We start from the raw sequence: 8080 nt of genomic DNA, 5'->3' as shown, positions 1-8080 counted from the left end.
CTGAAGCAGGAGGGTGTTAAGCCTCCTGCTTCAGGTACTTTTCTACCTAAAATAATGATGACAGAATTTTCTTCATTACAGGGTGGTTGTAAGCATTAAAAGAGATGACACCTGTAAAATACTTAGAAGAGTGCATAGTCATAGAGGAAACATTACATAGTACATTCTCAGTAATTATCCTTGTTGTACTTATTACTAAAAATATAAAGACTGGCAACTCTGGATGCAAAGAGAATTCATCGGTAGGTCACTGTGTTCATTTAAGGATAACTGTTCCCAAGAAAGGCTAACTTGAAATAACCCATTTTAAGGAGAAAAAAACACTTTATTATAAAAAGAGGAGGCAAAAAGTTTGAATGAGACTTTAACCAGAAATAGAGACATTCAAATTATGGAAATAACTTATGTTATATGACAGAAAATTAAATTATATCTATGTGCTGACTTATAGAATTCACCTATTATTTCTAAGAATAATGACTCTCCTGACTTCTTTTGTTTTCTGATTTGTTTTTGTTTTTTGTTTCTGGTTGGTACATGATACTTTACAGTGCCATCATTAAGACAGCCATTTTTGCAAAAATCTCTCTCTTTGGAAAAAGTCTTCTCTCAACATTTGTTTTGATATTCAAATAATTCCATTTTGGAGAATCTATTCTTAGATTTCTTTTCTCCTTCAATTCTTTACTCAGCTAACTCAAACAGATCATCATTTGTTTGTGGCTTTGCTCAATATTTGAGCCTTTGACCAACAACCCTACCACCAGTGAAATTTCACAAATCGAAGGATTTTCAGTCTAACTCCGAAATTCGTTTGCATTGTATTTTGTTCTGTGTTTAAGTAAACAAGATGTCAGGTGGAAAGAGTTGAGTAGGGGCTACTGTTAGAAGTGGTCAGTTCATGTTTGAACATTTGTAAGTATCTTTGCTTCTCTGTGCAAACTTGTTTCCATGTGGATTTTGATAATAAATACTCAGAAAACAACTATACCCTCTCCTATACTATTTGGTAGACTTAATTTAAATATACATCTGTTGTATCTTTAAAAACCTTTAAATATTTGCACATTATAAGTCAAGCTTTGATTCAAAAAGCCATCTAATGAGTGGCTTACGAGTCATAAGTCAATCATAAATAATAGATACTTGGGCCATTTACCTAAAAAATATTTGAACAAATGTAAATATTAAAGCTAAATTTTTTTTCCAATTTAGAGAAAACTAACTCTATTTGCATAAGTTTTATAATAGTATCTTGATGAACAGAAATACTGTATGCTATTCTTAACTGTGATGTTCATGTCAATGGAGTGCATTAAGAGTACGTATTAGCTAGAAACATGGTAAGTTGTTCCTCTACATGCAACACAAATGGGACAGAGATGGAAATCACTGGTCATAGCAAAAGGAACAAAACTTTAGCCCAATGCTTGATTTATTTGTTTTTTTCCTATGGTTTAATTGAGATACAATTTAGATACAGTTAAGAACCAAGTATATGTTTATGTAAAATAAATTACTGAAAATGAAGACTGATTAGAATGTGGGGGAAACAAAAAGATGTAATTGGGGGTGTGCTGGAGTCTGCTCACATAGGCTCAGGAGAGCTAATTGTTCAGCTTCCGGATATTTTGTAAGCTGGCTGTTTGTTAAACTGTTGTCAGTTCAGAATCAGCCACAGGAGAGTATTTTCAACATGAAACTGGAAAAACATTATGAATCAGGGATTTTGTATTTTCCAGAGCTGGCTGTTAGACATTCACTGGCATATCACTGAATTTTATATAAAAAAAAAAAAAAAAAAAAAAAAAAACCATGAACTAATGTGCCACGGAGTGAAACTTCCACCCCTGGAAAGAGAAAAGCTTTCCTCTCTTGGATTCTGGGATTGGGTGGAGAGTTCACAGCAGCCATCAGCTGGGAAGCGCTACCCACATGGGAAAATGTCTCTGCCAGACACTGAAGATCGGTGTTCTGCTGCTCTTAGCATTCCCCACTTAGCATGATGAACAACACCCTTCCTCTCCATCTCAAAAGCGTTTGACAAGATTGTACCTTTCCCTGCACCAGAAATCAGGGGAGAAAGGGAGCTGAGTTAGGAGAGGAGAAAAGCTGGGGAAGGCTATTGTTCTTTTCTCAACCTCATGCAAATCTAGATAGGGTTCTCAATATCACAGCTCTTGAACTTTAAAAACACAGCAATGCTTGTGGCCCATCCTGGAAATCTGAATTCTATCTGTGGCTGGATCCCAAGCATTACATACAGTGTGATTAAGAATCACTCACCAGGACCATGGAATAGAGCAAAAACTAGGCTACAAACTCAAAGGCCCCCTGTCTTGTTTACCATCCTTTATCAAAGAACAGTTTCCAGTGCATTCACTTTATCAAAAACAGGAGAATCAATTTCCCTGAGATTCAAACACAAATTTTCTACACTACAAACACTTGGCCTAAACATAGGTTTCTTACACCATTAACAGGTTATAGTCTTTCTTCCCTTTCAGCTGCAGGCTGTGGAGCCCTCTCCCATGGAGGTTCTCAATCCTGGCTATGCATCAAGATCACCCAGATAAATTCATACACTTAAACAGGAAAATACAGATTCGTGGGCTCTGACCATAACTTCATGAATCAAAATCCTGTATTAGTGCCCAGGAATCTACATTTCAAAGTTTGCAAATGACTCGGAAGTATTTCCAGGTTTAGAAATCACTGGTTTAAAACACACACTATGAAAGCCTATCCTCCCTCCAGACATTAGTGAAGGGGTTAGGGACAAATGTCATTACCTGTTATTCAGTTTGCAAAACTGTCTTTCTCTAAGCTTCATCCCTTGACTCATCATCACACACTCCTCAATCCCATTTCAGGTCACCTCTTTCTCACAAAGATATACATATCCTATGTGAACTCATTTTTCTTTCCACTCTTTCTTCCAACACTTTTTTTTTCCACCTTAGGAAAACCTCTCCCTCTGATCCACTTTCAGGAATCACAAAGGAAAGGCATATAAAAGACACAAAAGTAGAAATTAGGATAGATTGGCTGAATTCTAAGTCCTCTTCAGAAAAACAACCAATGCCCTTAGAATTGCCACAGACCCTTTTCATCTTCCTCTAAGTAAACCTGGTAGTGTCCGAGTACAGGTTTTGATGGCAAGCTACTTACTGAAATGTAAATGTATTGTTTCAGCTTTTGCTTAGTTACCTATTTTTGCCCCAAATGGTTGTCTTACCACAAGCCCACAGTTTTTATTATAGGTAAACATGTTTTCATGTGATGTTCTAGGAATCAAAACAATGTATTTCCGTGTTTCTGTGAGAAGAAGTACTCTGATCTCCAAATGCATTTAACCAAGTTTTGGAATTCAACCCACAGTTAAACAGGAAACAGTGGGCATATCACTTTGGTCTGAATTGTACATAAATGCTATAGGTTAACGCTGCAAGATGTTTGAAGCTTGAGGTACCACAAAGTATTATAAACATGAGTTCTGCTTTACCAACATCATACCTAAAAGCTCTTCACCTGTGCTCCTGTAACACCTGTTTTTACCCACACTCTGTCTGCACTAGTGGACTGTGGAAACCTTGAAGACAGAGAGACAGGCATGCAGCCATACTCAACCATGTACACCTACCTCAGCACACAACAGGCATTATAGGCACTCCATATGTGTTTGATAAACTGAACTACTTATTGTTTTTAGATTCTAAGTAAAGTGGTTTCCTTTATACTTTCAATATGTTATATCAATTCAACTCTTAATCACTTGTTTTGTTTTTGTCTCTTTTTTTTTTTCTACCTCAGCACAGTTTTAAAATGCTAGCCAACCACGCAAGCTTCCTGAAGTACAGCTAGCTGGAATATACCGATCAAAAATTTTAAATGTAGACATCTTTTGAGCTGGCAACTCCATCTCTTGAAAATCACCTTACACATGTATGTGTGCTCATGGGCAAAAATATACTCAGGAGGAATTTTTGTATTGGGGAATTTTTAAAACAATATTGTTTGCAAAATAGTACGGATAAATTGCAAACATCTAGAAAATATCCTCTTTAGATTATTTGTTACATAAATTAAGAAACATCTTTGAAATGAAAATATACAGAGATGCTAAAAAATGAGACAGTGACAGATCTCTTTGTGCTGATATGAAATTTTCTCCTAGAATTTTATGTGGAAATAAAGAAAGATGCAGAATAATATGTAAAGTATCTTCCCATGTGTATAAATATACACTTTTGTTTATACATAGTAAAGTTTCTAGAAAGATGCAAAAGGAATTAACAGTAATTGCTTCTTGGGAGAAAGAATTTGGAATTAATTATGGATGGTGAGATGTCACAATATTTTTCATGGAATACTTTCTTATACTCTAAAATCTTTGCCATGGCCTGTATCACTTCTTCAATTAATTATGTTACAAAAATTTAGAATTCACCATAATTAAAAAACAGAGTTTTAAAGTAATTAGTTGAACAATGAGAACACATGGACACAGGGAGGGGAGCACTACACACTGGGGTCCGTTGGGGGGAAATGGGGGAGGGACAGGGGGGTGGAGAGGTGGGAAGAGATAGCATGGGGAGAAATGACAGATACAGGTGAGGGGACGGAAGGCAGCAAAGCACACTGCCATGTGTGTACCTATGCAACAATCTTGCATGTTCATCACATGTACCTCAAAACCTAAAATGCAATAAAAAAAGTAAAAAAAAAAAAAAAAAAAAAAAAAAAAAAGTAATTAGTGTTGTATGTATAGATACAGGTATAACATTTTGTTAAATAAGCATTTGCAATGTAAGCATCTTCCCCTAATCATCTTGCTTTTTAAATAGTATGATATTTTAGTATTTCTGCTGGCAAGGCCAAAAAGGGAGCCCATTATAAAATTTAGCCTAGGAGCCTAGAATTTTAACTATTTCCTAATATTATTTCAATTTAGAGCATAATAAATGCAGAAAGAAATCAAGAGCAAGAAGCTAAGCTGGTAGAAAGGTAACAGGTGCCAGGACTGTCACTCTTTCAACTCTGGCATCTTAGGAAACCAGTGCCCAGTGGTCATGGCCTGCTTTCCCACTGAGCCTGGATGCAACTTCAGAATCCTTCTCAAGGAACTCACCACCACTTGAATAGAATGAGAACTATTTTTTCGATATCAGACCTAAACTTTGTACCTTCACACCTGTCTTGAATTCTTGGGGAGGCAGGGCTGAGAAGCTGCTGTGTTGAGGACTGTTCTGTTTGCACAATCCAAACATCTCAAAGGAGAGAGAATGTTTGACTGTATCTATCAGAGTTTGTGGCTGGAACTTGGGTAAAACACTAGAGTCATGCACAAGATGAAAAAAAGTGCTCTATGGGAACGAAGTACGTCAGTTTGATCTATGGACAGTGGCAAGTTGCAGTTTAGAGTGAAGGAATGATTATGAGGGTCGCATTCTGTGCTCGTCCCTCAGAATGGCTTCTGTCTGAAGGAACTTATGCCCATCTTTAAAGGAAAGGCGTACTGTAATAAAGACAAGGCCAAATCAAAACTGTATCTCTGGAGGTGTGTGATCTCAGGTACGTCAAGTCATGAGTGACTTCCAGTAGATTCACTTATTTCTTTGGTAAAGTGCCTAGGTGTGAAGTGATTTGATTTCTAAAGTCCTTTTCATTTTTGCATATTCAGAACTTTAGGAGATAAGCTTGAAAGTAAATAGTTCTTTATTAATAATGCATATGAGTCCTCCCAATGGAATGTAGTGCTTAGCTATGCAAATTGCATCCATCTGCTTCCCTCCGACTGGCTTAGCCGTCAACAGGGTTTGCCAGTGCGTCCACTGGATGTGCTCACCAAGTGGTGCAAGTCCTCTTCCTTGGATTGGATTAGAAAGGCTCCTGTATCCTGAAATGGACTTTCCACACTGCCCACATTACCCCCAGTGGTCTTCTAGTCACCTTAGGAGAGCTCAGAAGGACTTAAAAGAGACTCTTTGTTCTCTAGGACTCTCAGTCTATCATTTGAATGAGATAAGAACAACAACAGTAAAGGACTCCAGTGTCCTAATGGTGGCAGGACCCAGAGGCAACTTAGAGAAGCTTTAGCTATAGCTTCCATGAGCTCCTAACCCCCAATCAAACCAAGTAATATTATGAAGGGCCAGTTTCAATGGTGTGCCACCCATGCATTGCAAAGTACTCCATACTAAGAAGGGAAGCCCCGTTCTTGGGCTTTAATCCTCTGTAGTAGCCATCTTGACATTCTTAGTAAGTGTACTTTGTGATGTATATTCTGTATTTGAGGTACAATAGGACAATGAGGTAAATGCCAGGTCCTTGGAGCCTAGGTTCAACGGCACTCTCGTCTCCCACTGCCTCCTTGGGATGAATTGTTGGTCATATCCAACTCTAACTCTACCCAGCAACTGACCTCTCCCCAAGTCTCTCCTTCAGGGTCCTAGGTGCACTCAGCTAATGAGTATTCCCATGCTTGAAGAAGTGCAGCATCAAAGAGCAAATACAAAACACCATGACAGGTTGAGGGAGACACTAAAGAAGAAAGAAATTATTTTCCTGCTTTCTGAATAAGGGGCCTGCATTTTTGTTTTGCACCAGGCCTGATAAATTATGTAGTTGGTCTTGTTTGTACATAGTAGGCATGAAAGTCCTAAAGTCCCTCCTTCCACTGGAATGGCTAACACTAAACTCCTTCTATATATACATTCTGGAGTCAACTGTGTACCTCTTAAGGACAGTATCAAAAAGCAGGAGAAAGTGAGGGGAGAGAACAAAAATACCTGGCTTGCTGGAGGGAGGACTGCCCCTCTCAGCTCTGATCTTGACAGGTCTAAGACCCCCTCTCCTCTCTCCCGCCTCAGCTTCCTGGATGTGATGCTAAACTGGTATTTATCAAACCAAAATTTACTCTGCCTTTACAAGTATAAAGAGGAACAATGGCTATAATATATTAACAGGCTACTCGGAAAGACAGGATACAGTCACAGAGAATGCCAATGAATAGTGAACACGCAAGGCTATCTGTGGAAGTAATTAGGAAGGTGGGCTCTCAAGGAAGACTGCCTGGATTCCACTTCCAGCTCTTCTCTCGCAAATTGTGTGACCTTGTGCAAGCTGACCTCAGTTTCATAGTGTGCTCATCTTTAGAAAATGGGATAATAAGAGTGGTTCCCCTAGTAATTGTTGAGAGGATTAAGTTTTTACACTGGTACCCAGCACATAAAAGTGCTTATTCAATGTTAGACATAAAGGCTCAAACAAGGGAAGTTTGTTGAGAGGCAAAGAACAATCAGGGAAAGATTTACAAGGTGCCAAGACAAGAATCCTTTATGGAAGATTTTTATGGCATTACTAAGAAAGTAACTGTGACTTTAGTTTTGGCAGAACATCTAAGTGAAAATGCTTTGTGCCATTGTTTGAAAATACACACACACAAATACACACATACACACAGACACACAGACACACAGACACACACACACACACACACACACACACAGGGAACGCTTAGAAATAAGAAACTTGGTTTAATTACATGATTTGTGTCCTATTTCTGAAATGATTACCCTTTGTTTTTCAAATCTCACAGAGTCTTGTTTTGGCATTAAGCAATTCTAACAAAAGTGTACAAACATCTATCTTACATTCTGGCTTTTTTCTTAGCAACACTGCAATTTGGATTCATTGGAGTTACAATTTATGATAATTACAAATAAGTTAAAAGCCAAATTTATCTACCGCCAATCTTTTAATTTTTTTTAGTAGCAGAACTGTACGTCCTTGCACAGATGTCAAAACCTCAATTAATGTGTTTTTAAAGAAACCTATATGGAAAAGGAAGTAGAAAAAGTGAATCTGACTACAAATGTTTACATGTGGCAGAGTTTTTAAAATATCAGTTTTGTTAACTGTGTGTTCAGTTATCAAACACTCTCAACTGATCTCAGCACCAGTCTCAAATCTTGTAGTAATATATCAGATAGATGAAGTGCATTTTCCTTGGAATTTACTGATGATCATTTGTTTGCTTTAGATTTAATTATGTAGTGGTCATCCCTAAGAGTAACTG

General features: G+C 37.7%; 1 protein-coding gene and 1 pseudogene across 13 annotated transcripts in view; both read right to left on the bottom strand.

Moving 5' to 3' along the window:
* LOC120360688 (group XIIA secretory phospholipase A2 pseudogene) overlaps positions 1-4505 on the bottom strand; it is a 42929-nt pseudogene extending 38424 nt beyond the window's left edge.
* Positions 1-8080, bottom strand: part of TRPM3 (transient receptor potential cation channel subfamily M member 3) — a 919012-nt gene that overhangs the window by 556840 nt on the left and 354092 nt on the right. The window lies entirely within an intron of this gene.

This window comes from Saimiri boliviensis, chromosome 2 (assembly GCF_048565385.1).
Source record: "Saimiri boliviensis isolate mSaiBol1 chromosome 2, mSaiBol1.pri, whole genome shotgun sequence".
NCBI lineage: Eukaryota > Metazoa > Chordata > Mammalia > Primates > Cebidae > Saimiri > Saimiri boliviensis.
The sequence above is the reverse complement of the archived record's forward strand: the minus strand, read 5'-3'. Positions and strand labels throughout refer to the sequence as shown.